Here is a 21,040-nt window from a genome sequence, read left to right on the forward strand (position 1 = left end):
CATCGAGGACCCCACAACTGAATTTGAGGTTCCTCCCATTCCAGCACAGGAGAATGCTTATGGAGCCAAGGAAGACCCAAGAAGACAGGACTCTCGGCTGACGGAAGTATGTAGAATGCTGTTGATTCTCGATGGAGAGCCCCTACTTGCATGATAATCTCTGCCGTCCGAGAGTGGATGGGCGCTGTAGGAAGTTTATTCCCTTCCACCCCAATGACACTGAGAGGTGTTTGGAGTGGCATAATAGGAATTCCTAGCTCTTGAACTTGTTTAGACGTAATGAAGTTGCCATCGGCACCTGAGTCCAGGAAAGCCCTAATGACTTCAGAACTTTCCCAGGACCAGTGTCACATCAATGGAGAACTAGGGAACTACACGGTTCTTTGTGGTGTGTTGAAATGTACCCAATCTGACCACCTCTTGATCAGTTAAGCCTTCCCATTTCCCGGACGCTTTGTACAGCCAGAGAGAAGATGACCTGGTTCACCACAATATAAGCAAAGTCTGTTTTTAAATCTCCTTTCTCTCTCTGTGATAGGAAGGCAAGATTTCCCATCCTGCATGGGCTCTTCTGGAGGTTCCACTGGTGCCGTGAAACATGGAGCGAGCTTAAAGGTAAACTGATGAGACTGCTCCTTTCTCTTGTTCTCTCCCTATTGTGAAGATCCATCCGGATACACAGGGAGATCAAATCATCCAAACAAGTTGGCAGTTCCCTGGATGCAAGTACATCTTTGATCTGATCGGACAAACCCTGCATGAATGTGGCAACGAAAGCTTCATTGTTCCATCCCAATTCTGAAGCAAGGGTTCGGAACTGCACAGCATACTGTCCTGCAGATTGAATGCCTTGTCTCAGCTGTAGAATAGCTGATCCCACAGAGGTTACTCGACCGGGCTCATGGAAGACCATCCAGAAAACCTTCAGGAACTCTGCGCTATTATTAACCAGAGGATCATTTCTCTCCCATAATGGAGAGGCCCAAGATAAAGCCTGACCGGACAGCAGCCAGATCACGTAAGCCACTTTCGTCCTTTCTGACAGGAAATTTGCTGCTTGAACCTCAAATTGAACTGAGCACTGGTTCAGGAACCCTCGACAGTCCTTTGGGTCCCCATCAGACTTTGTGGGATTTGGAATGCGTAATGGTGCAGAAGCACTTGCAGCCTGTACAGTCACCGTAGGAGGTGGGACTGATTGTGCCGATGTCGGCTGAGCGGTACTGACTTGTTGCATTAAGGTCTGCAGACACTGCATAATCCGAGCTTGATCTTGTTCTTGCTTCTTGACTCTAGCAAGTAGATTCTCAAGTAAGTCTCGGGGCAATGGGTTACCAACAGCATCCATGTTTTTGGGCCAGAGTATTTCTGTCACACACTCTTTAATGGATTGTGGATGCTACCCATATTCAGGGAATTGGCTAGACCTATTCCTGAGGCACAGAGTCTAATGTGCCTGCGGTTTTCACCAGGGACCCTCGCAAGAAGGTATGGACTTGGCTGCATCTGACACACAGGTCGCGGCCCTCAGGTTAGGTTTCCCTATACAGGTACTGGCAAACTTGGTCGGCATGCAGGAGACATGAGCATAGTCAACTAGCCGGGTCAGAACCAAACAGACGAGACGGTACCAGGGAGCAGACGTAAATGGGTCACAGGGAATAGCTGAGGTCAGAACCAGATATCAACGTAGAACCAAGGGTCAGGCAGAATCAGAGTCATGAACAAGCCAAGGTCAGAACCAATTATCAGGATATGCACAGGAATGCTGGAGTATGGTAATGGAGCCTATACTCTGGCAATGGAGTGCTCCCAGGAACTTCCTTATATAGGTCAGAGTTCACACAGTCTCCAATCAGCACTTCCCTAACTTATGTGCCTGTCTCTTTAAATCTTATGCAGAGTGGTGTGTGCACTCCTATGGCAGCTGCGGCCACCTTCACACAGCCGCTGGAGGAGGGGAACAGCTGACAGCGGGCGCCGGGGATCTCCCATCCACTGTCCCATGCCGGCCCGGATCCCAGTGCCACCGGACCAGGTAACCAAGACCTGGATTCAGCGACGCTGTGACACTGCACATATGTGCGCAAACCAGTGTGAGCAATCGGGCTGGCCACTAGAAATGGGCGAGTGGAGGTGCGAATGCAGGCATGTCTGGGTGTTTTTAACAACATTTCAGAGGTATGCATAATTAAGAGGCAGCGTCATAGTACATGTCACTTGGCAGAATTTTAGACTAAAGCGCTTGCAGTTCTTGCGGTAGGGTATGGTCAACCACAAGTTCTGCAAACTCTTCCGATGCTAATCGATGTTTCCGATGGTTACATACACTTCCTGGAGATGATGTGCACTTGTGGACATCTTAAGACAGGCTGGTGGGTGTCTTCATACACAATGCAATCGCATGCTAAGACATAGTGGACATGCTAATGCCTTGCTGTGCGATCGCCTGCCTTGCTAAATTTGCATGCGCATCTAGCGAGCGAAAGCATCTAGCGAGTGGGTCTGAATCGGGCCCTAAGTTCATTGTCATGGCAAAGAGGGACTTTGCAATTAATTGCAATTCATTTGATCACTCTTTGTCACATTCTGGAGTATATGCAATTTGCCATCATAAAACTGAAGCAGCGGACTTTGTGAAAACCAATGTCATTCTCAAAACTTTTGGCCATGGCTGTATACAATCATTGAATACCATAAGGTCTTGAAACAGTGTCTTGGTTCCTGTCCAATACAGACTTAGTAGAATATAAGATAAGACTTGTTAAGGATGGTATAAAATTCATATTGTATAATAATTGCATGTATTTATATTATGTTTAATAAGTCAGTACAGCAATGGATACCAAGTTTACAATGAGTTATGCCAATCTTTTTATGGCATATTAGGAATAGTTGGTTATTCAGAACAATAATAGACATGGGGTGAACTTGGTATCCATTGCTGTACCTGTTGCAGCTACATTGATTGTAAAATCTTCATTTGGAATGGTCCTAAATTTGACCTGGACTTATTCTGTTTATATCTCAATGATAACTGTTTTGATATTCAAATGTCTATACATTTAATTTACTTATCCAAATGTCTATACATTTAATTCACTTAGCTGTCTACATCAAAGATAACATAATACACACAAAGGGTAATATACAAAACTGCTGATTCTAACTACTGTCAGTTGACATCATAACTGGCTTAATGGTATATCAAAATGTTAGTTAGAAAGCCTCAGGTATAACTGTGCAGTAGACAGCATTTTTAGAGAACAGTCTGATGGGGAAGCAGTTATTATTTACTCTAAGAGTTACATTACTTCCATAATCAAGATAATCTTTACAGGGTTGATCTGAAGCTCAAGTCATGTTACAATAACCCTAAGAATAATTTTAAAGGCCTTTATTAAGCTACAGTTACCACTACAGAAAATCTGAGTCAATTATAAATGAATATTGGAAGCTACTATTAATGTACCTAAATGGAGCTCAAGACTAAGCTTAGTGAATATATATACAGTATGTAATATTGCTCAAAGCACAGGGAATCATGCTATTCCACAACATTTAAGAAATAAACATTATAGTGCTGCTAGTAAGAGTAAACATTTGTTTTACAATACAAAGAGTGAAATCAGACTGGCGATATAGAGATGTCAAAACCAACTTAGTCAAAGCAGAGATGAATTGAATCTTTACGAACACTATGGAGTATATGTAATTTAATCTAATGATACTATGGTGTATATGTAATAGGTTGCAAACTTCAAGCATTGGCGAGTCCCGTGAGAGACTGCCCGATGTTTTAAAGTAGCAGTCAAGGTTGATTTTACCTTTAAATGACTGGTAGCCAAAACTTGAAGTCCGCAACCTATTACATATACGCTCTAGGAGGTTTAAACTTTAAACTAGGATTTTGAGTTAACAGGGTTTATTTAATTTTCTTTGACTCTCATTTATCTTGTCTTTTTTAATCACCATTTCCCAAATGCTCCATATTAATGATAAAACAGGGAATAACAAGCGCTACACCTATGTTAATGGTGTTAGTAGAACTGTGTGTGAAATGAGGATCTATAGTGTGATATGTATATATGTATTATATACACAAGAAAAAATTAAAAGGTACTCACCTAGATGTCCCAATCTTGGCTTACATTCAATGTAGTAATCTTTAAAAGGCACAGCGTTGTGTTGAGCGGAAGCAGAGTGTGTGTCTAATTGATGTACATATGACACGAGGCTGGAGAAGTGCAGAACAATGGCTTTTATTGTTCAACCATAATAAAAAGTGGGTGGATAAGGATGAAGGGATACAGGGATGTGAATGGGTAAATCAGTCAAGCTTGCTCAGTCCTAGTCCTGGTATACTGTAATATTGCAAAATACGTTCCAGAGTTAAAGTCCAAAATAACCATGTCGGTGTTTAATTCTAGGGAATGAAAACTGATTGTTCCTTATATGGAGAAATTAGTGGAACAAATGTGGTACTTGCTCATCCTTTCTTCCTTACCTGTGTGAACAGGACATCACCTTGAAATTGAAGGAGGTATATTTGATTCTTAAATGCAGTACATGTGTTGAGGCAAACAGTCTTTACACTTGTATTAATCTATAGTATAGAGGTAATAAGGCCCAGGTTGTAATGGGCTCTAGGTGTGAAACTGACACTTCTTGAAGGCTGTGCATTGTGTTAAGCTTGTTTATAGTCCTCCTGTGTGTGTTATCTTTGAATGCTGCCACTTATAACCAGAAGACTGGTGCCAGACTATAAGTGACCTCGGTCTTGTTTGTATATTATGGTGATATAGGAGTCAAATTCTCCAAAAACATATATATGAAGTCCAAATAGGTCTGGCACTCAAGCAGTAAACATACTTGGTGGCCTTGTACTCTCCCATTATAAAATGTACAAAAATAGGAAAAGAGGCAGCACTCCATGGTCTTAGAAAAATGAAAATGTATAAAATATTATATGATACAATAGCACCAAAGTTTCAGGACAGGATGTCCTTTTGTCAAGGTAACATGATGATGTTACCTTGACAAAAAAACATCCAGTCCTGAAACCTTGATACTATTGTATTCATGTAATTCTTAACAATTTGCATTTTTCTAAGACCCTGGTGTCACGTCTGAGACTGGAATGTGGGACGTGGTGGGCCTAGGTTGCGGGAGGAAGCAAGATGAGGGGCCTGGATATATGTTCTCCTCATCCACAGATCTTGAGTGTTGGCGAGACCTGGGCAAAGGTGCGGAATCTAACCCACGGGATGGTGTTCGCCAGTGACCCCTCAAAGCGGGATTTGGACTCGCTGCACCCTGTGAGCAGTTCGCAGTCCTTTGGCCAGGTACCCAAGTACTGTGGGAATAGAGACACAACACCCGTGGCCCCTAGAGAATATGCCTGGGTAGGCACTAACACTAACCTACGGTGTGGTGTAATAACCCCTTGACACGTAGATCACTAGCAAAAAAGATATTCAAGTAGAGAAGGACTCACGGTTACACGAGGAATCACCAGAGACGAAAGGCACACAGGTAGAGATGGTATACACTGCTGCACGGATATTCACCAGAGATGGGAGGCACACAGGTAGAGATGGTATACACTGCTGCACGGATATTCACCAGAGACGGGAGGCACACAGGTAAAGATGGTATACACTGCTGCACGGATATTCACCAGAGACGGGAGGCACACAGGTAAAGATGATATACACTGCTGCACGGATATTCACCAGAGACGGGAGGCACACAGGTAAAGATGGTATACACTGCTACATGGATATTCACCAGAAACGGGAGGCACACAGGTAAAGATGGTATATACTGCTGCTGTAACAATGGATAGGAACCTGGACCAGGAATTCAACTATAGCACACTAGGAGACAACCATTGTTCAGGCAACTTCCTGTAACCAGTAGGGCAGTTATATACCCAGGGGAACCCTTTGATAGATGCACAGCATCAGCTGAACACTCACCTATCCTGGGATGGAGATACTGTCACATGGGCCGACTGTCATGGTGGCGCCCATGTCCGGAGTTGCGATGCCAGACACCAGCCCACCCGGAAGCCACTGCATGCAGGGAGAATGCTCAGCTTCTCCCCCGCCACCGCGCCAGCTGCCCGACCGCCCGGGATGTCAGGGGAAGCTGGCGGGATGGTAAGTGAGAGCCGATCCCTGGCTGAGCCCTGACAGTACCCCCCCTTTCAGGGGGGGTACCAAACACCCATCAGGCTTATCTGGAAATCTCCTATGAAAGTTCTGAATTAATCGCGGAGCATGTACATCAGAGGCTTTGATCCAGGCCCTTTCCTCGGGGCCGTAGCCCTTCCAATCAATGAGATATTGAAGGGTGTTAAATCTGTGCCAGGAATCTAGAATTTTCCACCTCAAATTCAGTACCTTGTAACGTTTTTACTTGAGGTAACTTGGGAGAACAATTCTGAAAATGGTTAAGCACCAGAGGTCATAAGAGGGAAACGTGAAAAGTATTTGCAATCTTCATTTGAGGAGGAAGTTCCAATTTATAAGCTACCGGACTGATCACCTTGAGGACACGATATGGCCCAATAAAGCGTGGGGCGAGTTTCATAGACGGTACTCTTAACCGAATATTCTTGGAGGATAACCAAACCATGTCCCCAACTCTCAGCAGTGGAACCTCCTATCGTCTCCTGTCCACAAATATCTTGTAATTTTTAGAAGATTGTTTTAATGATTTATGAATGTTACTCCACAAAACTGAAAAAGATTGGATATCTTAGTTTACTGCTATAACATCCATGGATGGGAGTTTTTGGAAATCTGGAACTTGAGGGTGTCTTCCAAAGACCGTAAAAAAAGGAGTGGATTTAGAGGAAGAATGGTACTTATAATTGTGAGAAAACTCTGCCCATGGTAGGAGGTCCACCCTATCATTCTGGGAGGATGACACAAAGAGCCTAATGAAGGTCTCCAGCTCTTGATTAACCCTTTAAGTTTGACCATTCATCTGTGGGTGGTAGGCTGAGGAAAACTTCAGTTTAATTCCACATGTACTGCACAGGGCTCTCCAGAATTTGGCTATGAAGACCGTGCAATCTGAAAATATCTCGAATAAAGATTTTTGCCAATTGAGGAGCTGAAGGAAGACCAACCAGTGGAATAAAGTGTGCCATTTTAGAAAAGCGATCCACGACTACCCATACCGTGCCCCTTGCACCGAGGTAGTTCAGAAATGAAATCCATTGAAATGTGGGTCCATGGAGCAGTTGGAATTGGTAAGGGGTGTAGAGGACCAATCATCTTCCTATGAGGTGTCTTATGTTGGGTGCATTTAACACAAGATAGGACAAATTCGTTGACATCCTTCTTCATGGTAGGCCACCAGTAGGATTGAAGTAGAAATTGATAGGTCTTGGTGATTCCGGTGTGACCAGCAAACAAAGATGCATGAGCCCAAACCAATAATTTTTATGTAAATTAGAGGGCACATACATTTTCCCAGGTGGGAGAGACACTACTTGAGTGGGAGCAAAAACAATTGGGTCGAGAATGGGGCGAACTTGAGAGTACTCTTCCAAGTTGGTCATAAAAGAGCGTGATAATGCATCGGCTTTTTTGTTCAACACACCTGGATGAAACTGAAGCTTTAAATTAAACCTAGAAAAAAAAGTGACCATCGAGCCTGTCTGGCATTCAACCGATGTGCAGTTTGAAGATAGATCAGATTCTTATGGTCTGTAATAATCGTGACTGGAAATTTAGCCCCTTCAAGAAGATACCGCCATTCCTCCAAGGCTAAACGCATAGCTAAAAGTTCTTGGTCGCCTATTATATAATTCATCTCTGCAGGAGAAAATTTACAGGAGAAGAATCCACAGGGATGGGTTTTCCCATCTTCGGCAATTTGAGACAATACCGCCCCTACTCCAACAGAGGATGCCTCCACCCCTACAGTGAATGGTTTGTCTATTTGAGGCTGGCAGAGGATTGGGGCTCTGGAGAAAGCAGTTTTTAATTTTTGAAAGGCTTGTAATGCTGAAACAGGCCATTTAGATGGGTTGGCTCCTTTTCTCGTGAGGGAGGTAATGGGTGTCACCAGTGTAGAAAAGTGTGGGATAAACCTCCTATAATAGTTTGCAAATCCTAGAAACCGCTGGGTGGCCTTTAATGAAGTAGGCAGAGGCCAGTCAGAAATTGCTTTTAATTTGTCAGGGTCCATCTGAAGACTTTTCCCGGAAATTACATATCCCAAAAAAGGTACCGAAGTTTGATCAAAAATACATTTGGAAAGCTTTCCAAAAAGGTGATGATCATGAAGGCGGGACAATACCTCCCATACATGATGACGATGGTTCTGTAATTCTCTGGAAAAAATTAAAATATCATCGAGATAAATCACAACAAATTTATGAAGAATATCCCGGAAGATCTCATTGACATAACCTTGAAATATAGCTGGTGCATTGCAAAGACCGAAGGGCATTACAAGGTACTCGAAGTGCCCGTGTCTGGTATTAAATGTGGTCTTCCACTCGTCTCCAGCTTTAATTCAAATCATGTTATAAGTGCCACGTAGATCTAGCTTGATGAAGACCCGAGCCCCTCAGACTTTGTCAAAAAGTTCGGAGATTACAGGTAAGGGGTTCCAGTTTTTTTTGGTGATTTGGTTTAAGCCTCGATAATCTATGCAAGGACGGAGCCCTCCATCTTTTTTCCCTACAAAAAAGAAACCTGCCCCTGCAGGAGAAGAAGATGGCCGGATAAACCCTTTAGCAAGGTTTTCCTTTATGTAAGCTTCCATGGCAGTGGTCTCTGGAACAGACAAGGGGAAACACGACCACGTGGATGACTTTTCCCAGGAAGTAAATCGATTGCACAATCCCAAGGTCGGTGCGGAGGAAGTTTATCCGCTGCTTGTTCACAGAATACGTCAGCAAAATCTTGATAGACCTTAGGCAAACAAGGTTGAGAGGGGTGTCTTGAAGACTCAGGGCAAAGGGACTTCTCCGCTGCATTAGTAACTGTTGCTTGGTTACATACAGGAATGACCTTGGTTAAACAATTTTGAAAAAAATATGAACCCCAGGATAGGATTTGCATCCTATCCCAGTCGAAGACAGGATTGTGTCTTTTCAACCAGGGCAATCCTAATACTAGCTCATAGGAGGATTCAGGCAATACAAAAAATTCCAGCATTTCCTGGTGCAAACAACCAATTCGGACAGCCACAGGCTGGGAGAGAGAAGAAATGGGGGGCCCCACCAGAGTTTTACCATCTAAACCGGAGAGTAGCACCTTATTAGGTAGGGGGACGACTGGGACACCTAAATTGTGAATCAACTTTTCTGAAATAAAATTACCAGCGGCTGCAGAATCAGTTAAGGCTTCGATCCTTCTTGTCCTGGACTTATCGGAAAGCAACACTAGTAGAAGACTATCCGATATTTGGCATGGCTTGAGAATTACCCCCAACTGAATGCTCCCTACTTCAGTCAGGGTCTCGCATTTCCCGCAAGCAGAGGACAATTTTTCAAAATGTAGTTAGGTGCAGAGCAGTAGATGCACATATTATTCTGGAAACGTCTATTATGTTCTGCCGGGGTGAGTTTGGTCCTATTGACTTGCATAGGTTCCTCCTCACAAGTGGGCATAGGTGGATTTGCAGATGAAGAATGAGCTGGTAACGGTTCACCTCTTCCCCTACTAGCCCACCGCTCCCGGTGACAAAGGTCAATTTTGATGCAGAGAGAAATAACGTCAGCGAAGGATTCTGGCAAATCCCTGGAGGCAAGTTCATCCTTCATCCTCTCAGAAAGTCCATGAAGGAAGGATGCCTTGATGGCCTCCTCATTCCATTTTAATTAAGATGCCAGGGTCTGAAACTGAACAACATACTGTCCTACGGATCAAGTACCCTGACGCACATGAAGTAGATCAGAAGATGCTGACACAGAGTAATCTGGCTCATCAAAAATTCTCTTAAATGCCAAGACAAATTCTTCATAGGTAGATATGATGGTGTTGGCCCATTCCCATAGAGGGGAGACCCAATCTAATGCTGCCCCTGTTAACAATGAGATCACATATGCCACTTTCGCCCGAGACGTGGGAAAAGTCTGCGGAAGACATTCAAATTGGATCTCGCATTAATTAATGAATCCTCAGCACCACCTAGGATCACCGTCAAACCTCTCCAGGGTTGCCAACTGGAGTCGGGGTTTGGGAATTTAAGCCACCGGAGGAGAGGGTGCAGGGGCTGCAGCCGGGGGGCCTGGAAGAATAGAAGCCAACGTGGTTTGAATAGAAACCAGTTGCCTCAAGAGCTCCTGTAAGTACTGAGCCACTTGTTGTTGGGCCACCTCTTGGTTGTCCATCCAAGATGTCAACTCTTGTAGGGACCCAGTACTTTGGGACCCTGCAGCCCCCATTGGGCCTGAGCAAACTGTCACGTCTGAGACTGGAATGTGGGACGTGGTGGGCCTAGGTTGCGGGAGGAAGCAGAGACGAGGGGCCTGGATATATGTTCTACTCATCCACAGGTCTTGAGTGTTGGCGAGACCTGGGCAAAGGTGCCGAATCTAACCCATGGGATGGTGTTCGCCAGTGACCCCTCCAAGCGGGATTTGGGCTTCACTGCACCCCGTGAGCAGGTCACGGTCCTTTGGCCAGGTACCCAAGCCCCATGGGAATAGAGACACAACTCCCATGGCCCCTAGAGAATATGCCTGGGTAGGCACTAACACTAACCTACAGTGCGGTGTAATAACCCCTTGACACATAAATCACTAGCAAAAAGGATATTCAAGTGGATATGGACTCACGGTTACACGAGGAATCACCAGAGACGAAAGGCACACAGGTAGAGATGGTATACACTGCTGCATGGATATTCACCAGAGACGGGAGGCACACAGGTAAAGATGGTATACACTGCTGCACGGATATTCACCAGAGACGGGAGGCACACAGGTAAAGATGGTATACACTGCTGCACGGATATTCACCAGAGATGGGAGGCACACAGGTAAAGATAGTATACACTGCTGCACGGATATTCACCAGAGACGGGAGGCACACAGGTAAAGATGGTATACACTGCTGCTTCAATGATGGATAGGAACCTGGACCGGGAACTCAACTATAGCACACTAGGAGACAACCATTGTTGAGGCAACTTCCTGTAACCAGTGGGGCAGTTATATACCCAGGGGAACCCTTTGATAGATGCACAGTGTCAGCTGATCACTCACCTATCCTGGGATGGAGATACTGTCACATGGGCCGACTGTCATGGCGGTGCCCATGTCCGGAGTTGCGATGCCAGACACCAGCCCACCCGGAAGCCACTGCATGCAGGGAGAATGCTCAGCTTCTCCCCCGCCACCGCGCCAGCTGCCCGACCGCCCGGGTTGTCAGGGGAAGCCGGCGGGATGGTTATTGAGAGCCGATCCACTGGCTGAGCCCTGACACCTGGTCTGCAGCCTCTTTTTCTAATTGTTATATTGAGAAGTTTGAAGAAATCCTTGATATGCTGTTATATAAGATGATGTAAGTAAGAGCAATACAATTGGGGTGTCACAAAACAGGGACTTAGCCAGTCTGGCGGTGCTTTATAAAGGTGGGTCACTCTTTCTCAGAGCACTGTCACTTTATCCTGGGGGTCATGGGTGTAGCAATGTTGGATCTCATCAGGTGAGCACCAGTATTCAGTCTCTATCTTGATCCTGCGCTCACACAACCACCTCATCCTTTCCATGACAAGAGCACCCTATTAAAGCCTGCACCTGCACTAGCAATTTGTTGGTACAAAGTATAGTGCAATACTCCTGTGTGATTCTTTACCTTCCAGTAAATAATAAGTTCTACCTCCAATCCACTGCCAGAACTTGTGCCATAGGATTCCTGCAAGCTGCTGCCTGAGTCTGCTCCATCCACTCTGCAGCACTGTGCTGTTTGCTACTTCCAGCCTGCACCTACTAGCCTGTGTTCAAGCACCAGTCCCAGTCCAGCTCAGGTACTGTTACCTCCAGTCCCAATCCTGTACAAGCCTGCAGCCCCACTATGGCTGGCTGCTACTCTCTTTGGTCCCAATATGTTTCTAGCCTGAAGTTCCACTCTGATTGGCTGCTATTTTCTCCTGTTCCAATCAGCTAAAGCCTATGTTCCCACTCCGTCTGGCTGCAGCTCTGTCTGGATCAAGCCTGTGGTCCCACTCTGGCTGTCTTCTTCACTTTCCGTTCCCAGTCTGGTTCAAGCCTGCGATCCCACTCAGGCTGGTTGCAATCATCTCTGGTTCCACTTTGGTTCAACCCTGTGACCCCCCAACCACTGTCTGCAATCCTCTCTGGTTCCATTCCAGCTCAAGCCTGCGGTTCCAGCTAAGCTGCATTTACTGTACCTCCTGTCCCATTTCAGTTAAAGTCAGCAGTTCCATTCCAGCTCAGTGGCTGTTACCACCAGTCCTAGGGCCTGATTCACTATGGATCGCAACTGCAATTACGCACGCAGTCTCACTGCTATGATATGCTAATCCATTGCGATCGCTGTGCCATCGCAGCAGGACACCCACCTTACCTTATACACTTCCGTAATGTTTAGCAATACTGTGAAACCATTGGTAACATTGGAGCCTCATGTACACTTGCACAAGCTCTGACCTTACTCAGGAATTGCTAACCTAAGCGCACACAGTGAGTACTCAAGCTGCGAATGGCATCGCAGTGGATAATTTTTGCACGCCCCTGCAGCGGTGTTCGAACGTACTGGCATTCCTGCATTTCACCGACCACCCCCCATCATCACCTACAAACGGGACTGCCTGTCAATCATTCTGCGATGGGTCTGAGTTGTCACTGTGATCGCAATCCTGATCGCAGTGACTGGCTTGCACACGCGCACTGCGATTCATACGCATGCGCAGAACGCAACAATCAGCCGATTACATGCATAATCGCAGTTGTGATCCTTGCTGAATCAGGCACCTAGTATTGTTCAAGTCTCCAGATCCAATCTGGTTCTACATCTGCTACCTCCGGACCCAATACGGTTCAAGTAAGGTCCAAGCCAGTAACTTATTCCTATTTCCAGCCTGCATTGTAGTCTGATGTCTCCTGGGTATCCGAAAGTGATTACACAAGTCCACTGCCTACAGTGATCCTGACTACAAGCAAGTTCTCTGAGTACAACTCTTCTGCTCATTGCGGGTTGAAGTGGACTGTTCTTTCACTGTACATGTGTCCAGCTACATCTTTGCCGATCGTGCTACAAACATGAGCACGCATTGTGTCACGCTATCACCCACAGCAGTACACGTTATGGTATGAACTGTGATCACACCATGCAATCCTATGGATGCACAGGTGCAAATGCAGTGCGCATATCCGATTGTGGGCACACACCTCGCGCCATGTGTGGTGCGATTTTCTGTATATGCAGGAACAATGTAGCAGGACACATTTGTACTTCAGATTGCCTTTCTACTCTGCAAATTACACTGCTTCCTCTCTTCATTGCAGCTCCTGACCTACTCTGAGGGCCTCATTCAGAGGCGGACGTAGGATGCAAGCGGTTGCTCAGAAACAGGGCGTCTGCTTGCATCCTGAATGGCTGCCTTCATGTTGGTCGTTAGGCTGTGGGTTAACACCCACAGCTCTAACGACTGCTAAGGGAGATGGTCGCGATGGTCAAGACCATCGCGACCATCGGGGCTTACGATGAGACCCTAGGGTAGGGTCTCGTCAGCCTTAAGCCCCAGGGAGCTTCCTGCTCTGTTTGAGCTGGAAGCTCCCCACTGACATCACTGATGATGTCAGTGGGGACGCCCACAAAACGGCAAGCGTTCCGACAGGAACGCCTCCGTTTGGCCGGGCACACCCCCTGCCCGCCCAGTAAACGGAGCGAGCTGTCAATCAACATTGACAGCTCGCTCCGTCTACTTCGAGCCCCCTAATGACGGGTGATCCGTCATTAGCGGGGGCTCACGCATGCACACGACGGAGCAGTCTCCATCATGCGCATGCCCTGTGGACCAACATCGAGTCGGTTGCGAGCGCTCAGCATTCGCGACCGACTCTGAATAAGGTCCTGAGTCCCTCTACATACAGTCCCTCTACATACTATACCATTGATAGCTCTATTGATGGTGGTTGTTGCCATGAAAGTCCTCTCTTAGAGTGTTCGGGTTTCGTGCTGAGTTCCTGCTCCAGTGTTCACTCCGGTTGCTGGAAACTGGGTGCTGAATCTGGATTCATCTTTGAGGGTTCAGGTTCCAGTGACCCAGCTCTGGTAATCAATTTGCAGCATCTGTCAGCAGATTCCAGATGGGCTACTGATTACCTGTCTTACTGTCTGCTTTTTTACCTGAGTTCTCAAATACTGGTTCCGGCCCCTTATCCCTGTATTCAGAGTACTCAGGGGGTCATTCAGACCCGCTCGCGAGCGCAGGATGCTCGCAAGTGGGTCGATGGTGCCCTACTGCGCATGCGCACGACAGAGGGAGCTCCGTCGTGCGCATGCGCGAGACCCGGCTAGCGACGTGATAGCAGTCGCTCTGGGTCTCGCACCAAAGGGGGCGTGCTGTCGATGTTGATTGACAGCATGCCCCCTTTGGAGGGCGTGCCGGGGGCGTGGCTGCCAGACGGAAGCGTTCCCATGGGAACGACTACCGTCTGAAGCCGGCCCCACTGACATCAGTAGTGATGTCAGTGGGAGTGATTTTGGCTCTGATAGAGCCAAAATCACTCCTGGGCTTGCGGCAAGGAGACCCTACCGCAGGGTCTCCATCGCAAGCCCGATGGTCATGATGGTCTTGACCATCGCGACCATCATCATGAACGCTCGCTATAGCTGTGGGTGGTCACCCACAGCTATGCGAGCGTCCAAGAGGCCGCTCCATTTTCATGTAGGAGGGCCCTGATTCAGAGCGAGTACTCTGGTCAGAGCGTCCGGCTCTGAATCAGGCCCTCAGCTCCACTCAATTGATTTCAGGGATATACAGGGTGCCTTCAGCTGTCAAGAGGTGTTCTCCATTAAGGTGGTGGAATAACAACCTTTATCTTTTCTGTGGTCAAGAGATTTGACCTCACCTGATAAATAAGGAAAACACACTTTTTTAATTATTTCAAGACAATTCTCCCAAGGATGTTTCTTTTATATGTGAATGGTTACACTATGATATGTTTTTTCATGCTATTTATGGGGAAGATAATGAATGGTGACAATTTGATCCACATTGATACTTCTTGAAAAGAAAGTTTTTTTCTATATTATCTTACGTATTAATTGATGTAATAATTTGTGCACTCGACCATCTATGCATCAGTTTATGTACCTCGCCAATATAGTACACATTTTCTTTTTATTTCATATTGTTTAGTGGAGCCAGGTGATACAGTGCATAAGTAATGCCTGAAGCACTTTATTGTGTCGTATATGTTTTCTAATTGAATGTAATCTGTTTGGTGAAACAAGAGCAAAAAGCAAACAACAAACATATGCAAATCAGGTACCAATGTGAAGTAAATCAAAAGAGAATGATCAGAAATATCTAGCTTTCATTGAATTATCATCATTCCTCTTTTTTTTAACCTTCCAAGTATATTATCATGGTATGAAAACATGAAACACAACTGTCAGCCTATAACCTGCCAGTAAATACAATTTAAGGAGTTCAAACAAATGTTTGACAATGTATCCTTCATTTACTTATTGTCATTGGGAGAAACCTTCTGCAACTTTTTTGATTCCTTCAAAATGTGAAGGGAGGGCGCTTGGTGGCAATCCTATTCCCCAGAACAAATAAAGTTGGTAGCTCATAGATTCCTTAAAAGAGAAGCAAATCCACTAGGCTCTCAGAAGTCTAAATACTTTTCAGTGGGTGTATCCACTATTTGCTGCTGCTAGATGCTGTGAGCGTGACTCAGAGGTGGACGCAGTTGCAGTAACGGCTGTGTCTTTTGGTATAACCATCACTGCATCTGTATGGAAAAGCTGTGGCTGATGGGTCTTCTATTGAGACAAAGATGACTGACCATGGCCACCGGTTTCAGTGCAACTGCGTCTTTAGATGCAGTCGCTGACACCAAGACGCCTATGACATGCCTGCGACTGGTAGCCATCCCCCCAGGTACAACCCAGAAACGTCCATCAAATTAACATACTGTAAATCTCCATGCAGTTGATCTGTATTTCTGCATTGTAACCATCACGGAGCATGCGCACTAAGGCCCGGACATATGTGAAAAGGGAAACAATCTGACACTTGCGTCCGATGGCTTCCCTGTGTCCACCTCTGAATCATCCTCTGTGTCTTCATACTTAAAAGGGGTTAAGAGCAGCAGTAGTAGATCATCTCGTTTCCAGTAATGTTTTGCGAAAGGCCGTACAGTACTGAAAACCATGAGTTGCATGTATGATTGCCTACATAGGTTGACCCACTTGTGGAATGTCTCTTAAAATAGCTACTGTCAATTCCTGCATCTTCCCTTGCCTCAAATATCCACTCTCTAATAGCAGAGGCAGTGGCAGAATGGAAAGGCTTCCTACAAGTCAGACAGTTGCTGGATCTCTTGTCTGACAGAAAGTTAAATATAGGTGGACAAACAGGAAACTATGCAAAGACTAGGACCTTTGTCATGCTTAATGAGCTTCAAATCAACAGCAAAATGAGTTGCAAATCAACAGCAAACTAATGATTGCATGATGTTCTCATGTGACCATTTAAATTAATATGATAACACTCTTATGTATCAAGCAGGGATGTGAAATGTTGAGTAAGGTAAGTACTGCTCTTTTAGCAGCAAAAGTAAAGAGAAATGCAAGTTTATGAGAGAGCATATATGTATATGTCCAATGTACTGTGAAAGGATGATAAAAAGTTTAAGAAGGAATCTATGTTCCAAGTCTTAGAATATCTGGGAAGAATAGTCATAGAGATCAGGATGCCCCTAAAATATGAAGCTATAGTTTGTTTTACAACTGTGAGGCTGCATCTTCCCCCCACCATTAATTAGCTTATTGAACAAACTGCTTAAACACTCCCTCCCACTGTACCAGCTGACCTAGCCTCTCCTGCAAAAGGGACTCATTCTAAAGCCTACACACAGGCTTGGCCTGCCATTATAACATGTCATCTGAAGCATGTCATCTGAAGCATGGAGTTAGAACCGAAGTTTGAACTGGATTTGGACTTTTGACTACTTTGTAACCAAAAATTAAACCATTTCTCAAACACAGCAGCACAGGAATGCTGCCACTCCACCTTCATTTCAACTCCCCTGAGACTGGGTTCGGCTGCTGTCTCATGCTGCAGCCAAATCGAACTCCGCAAACTACTTGATGCGACAAGACCAAATACTCGAGCGAAGGAGATGCTGTGGCCTTTTGCAGATCACTCTATAATTTTTTAATTTCTGATTAATCTTAACATGGTTTTTAACTTATAATGAGGTCACACTTTTTTTTAAATTTTAATTTCTATTTTTTTATTTTTTCTCCACCTGGACATTATACTTCCACTACTTGAACACCTACCAGATGTAACCTACACAGTGCACCTCAAATGGCTGCCTCGGTTGGGTTCTTTCTTGGGCAGGATGAACAAATACGTGGATCTATTCATTCAGTGCATTTCATATTTCAAATGTTTCAGTCACCTGTATAGGTCATGCTGAACTGCAGAACTGTTTGTTGTATTTGCTATTCCCTGTTTTTTAAAATGTACTTCCACCACACTGTATGATATACTGGTGTGCTATACCTCCACTGAAGTGCATCCTCCATGGACAGGATGTACTTTACGTGGAGCTATGCACACAGGGTATATCATACTGCCACACGTGTTTGTTTTCCCATATATTCCTTGGGTCCTTGCATGGTTCATCACCCACAGTGCAACCTTAGTAGTGCACCCATTATGGCTGCCACACCTGGTACACTTGTGGATGGGATAAAAAAATACATGGACCTGACTACTATGGTGGGACCCTACTCCTAGCATCAGGACACTGCAACCACACCCATTTTGTGTCATTTTTTCTAGGTGCTTCACCTTACTTTACTTTCATCTACTTCTTACTCCCCACTAGGGCGCAAACACTTGGTTGCTTAAGCTCTGCAGCTTATGTGGGTGTTGTGGTCGCTAATGTAGCAATGTATATTATCCATGTCCTTGTCCTGCATTCTCTTGTATTGTACTGTAAGTCTTTAGTGACATATTGTTTATATATTTTGTAAGGCACTGTGAAACACTAGTGGCACCATATAAATAAATAACAATAATAATAATAATAATAATAATAATAATAATTGTCTAGCTGGGAACCAACAGGGCCAGTGCCAAGCCATTAGATCTTCTTGCAGCAGATGATAATCCTAGTACATATTTATATGGCAACAATTTCAAGGGCAAATGAAGGATGGATGAACCAGGATGGAGCCTAAGGCCACCAAGTATTAAAATCCTTCAGCAATGAAACAAATCTAGCTCAAGTTCAAGGTCATAAAGAGGCATTTATCAATGTTGAGAAGAATGCTAAAAGTAAATTGGTAAGCAACCTAGAAATGTTGTCAACCATGTATACTGCTCCCTGGATGCAAACCCTAGTGGGAACTTTGTATCTATGCGTAAGGGCAATCAGAAGCAAGTCTTGGATGGCCATACTGGGTATACTAAGATTATTTATACAACCTGATCCTGTTTAGGACCCTCAGCAGAAGAGCCGATGGTGGAAATGCATAAGGCAGAGACAGATCCGTAGAAGGAACAGACATTGCAATACATTTTTTAGGCTTTCTATGTCCATACTTTGGACACAAAATATGGAATTTGGCATAAACATCTACTCCTTGAGTTGCAAATGAAAACCGTTTTCTGAAAAAGAGTATTCCTCAATTCAATGTCTAGAGCTCTCCCTGATTGCCCTAATTCCAGCCATTGAGATCATCATTGTTTTTTACTTCAGAGCAAATTAATGTCTATGGATTTGGGGGCTTAACCCGCTAGGCACTAGATAATCACCTGTGAGAAAATGTAATATAATTTAAAGTCTGTCCAATTAATAGAGTAACTTTACTAATAGCCTCTAGTAGGGCATACTTAAAAGCTACCAGTGATGTCAGGGGACATTCAGATACCCGTTACTCTCAGCTTTCGTCAAAATGAACAGCAGAAGATCATCTGCATGTGCTACTGTATTTTGAATTGGACTTTTCTTTGTGTTTTATCATTAAAGTTGCTAAAAACCTTGTCTCCCACTAAGACAGTTGAAGCAGGGTCAATATCAGCAGCAAATAAGGCTGACACGTATGATAGTCCAGTATAAATGAACAAAACCTATTTGTTTTTTTTAATCAATGAGGATCTAATTGCAATTGAACGAACGTAAACATTTCAGCATTCTCTAGCTACCTACATTTTGCTAAGCTTTTAATGCTTAGTAGAAGCAGTCCTATTAATTATCTCCTCTGACTACCACAGCACCTGCGGATTCTTCAACATTTGAAGGAGCAGCAACACATTGATGGATGGACTTCCTGAATATGGCGGCTGTAGAGGCTCAAAATGTTTTGCAATATCTTGCAATAATCCAATGCTAGCCGTCCAGTGATAGACTTTGCAGTATTTAGGAAGTCACTACCTCCGAGCTGCATTCCACAGAGGCAGTGGCTTAGGTGTTATTGGAAACAAAGATAATTCTACAAGCACAGAGAAAACCTGTAGCTGTACTAAAGCTGGGTACACATTAGATGACTTGCAAATGATGCAATGTTGTCAACGATTTCCCTTGAACTCCCTGGAACTCCTAGACAAACGATGTAGTACATACACACTGTGCAATCTTACCAATGATATATTGTACGTTGCTAACAATTTCCAAATTGTTAGATCGTTAATGATATGTCATTTGCTGTAATAAACACCTGAAGACCAACTTAAACATATCTGCAAAATTTAAATGTACTATTGACACAGATGCATGCACACAGGGCTGCCATCAGAGATTGTGGGGCCCGGGACTGTCAAAATAGGCAGGGCCCCTCTCCTTGGGTTGGGGGAGGGGGGCAGTTTGTCAGAGGTGGGTATTAACATGATAATCTACAGTATAATAGAGAGAGTATAATACAGTGAGAGAGTGGGGTGAGGGTATGAGAGTAAGATGTGAGATGTGGATGTGAGATCAGGGTAAAAGTGGGAATGCAGGGTGAGGGTGGGAATGCAGGGTGAGAGTGGGAATGCAGGGTGACTCATAATGCAGGGTAACTGATAATGCAGGGTGAGGGTGGGAATGCAGGAATCTCTGTACCTGTATGGAAAGTGGGACCCCCGTAGCCTCTCCTGCTCCTCGCCGACTGAGCATTTCCTCTTCACTGTGGCCACCACTGCTGCTTCTCCCTCTAGAAGCAGCTGAGGGAGCTGCTTTCTTCTTGGCCCAGCCTCTCCCTGCTGGCTTGTGGTTGCCGGTCTGGCTGCCACTCACAGTGTCTCCCAGAGAGAGAGACCCGGAGGCAGTGGCATTTTGAATTTGGTGCCGGCCGTGAGTTAAAAAAAGACCAACCATCACCGAAATTTTCTTAGCCAGTCCTGGTTGTGTAAATACGGTGGACAAAAGATGTAGGGGTCCCTTGTATTTAGCACAACCAGCACTGGGCTCAGTAAGCCGGTCCTGGTTTTGGAAATACAGGGGACAAAATGAGTAGCGGTCCTTGTATTTCCCATAACCAGGACTCTTTCTAGCGGGGGTTTAATGCCACAGAGAGGGGAACCCTTTCACCAGGTCCCCCAGCCAAAGCTGGTTAGCCTAGGCCAGGGATGCCTGGGGAGGTGGAGAGCCCCCAATAAAGGGGTCCCCCTTTTCAGGGTATCCCAGGCCTGGGCTAATAGCTAATAGCCATGGGCTATCTTCGGGACCCCTGGCCGGTGGGTGCCGGGTTGATTGTGTAAATGTGTGTGTAAAAAATAGATGTACTAATATTGTCTTTTACTGGAGAACTAGAGGTCCCAGCAAGCGTCCCCCGCATGCTGTTACTTGGAGAACCACAAGTACTAGCATTCA

The sequence above is a fragment of the Taudactylus pleione genome, unplaced genomic scaffold (genome assembly GCF_031769625.1).
Source record: "Taudactylus pleione unplaced genomic scaffold, aTauple2 ptg000006l, whole genome shotgun sequence".
NCBI lineage: Eukaryota > Metazoa > Chordata > Amphibia > Anura > Myobatrachidae > Taudactylus > Taudactylus pleione.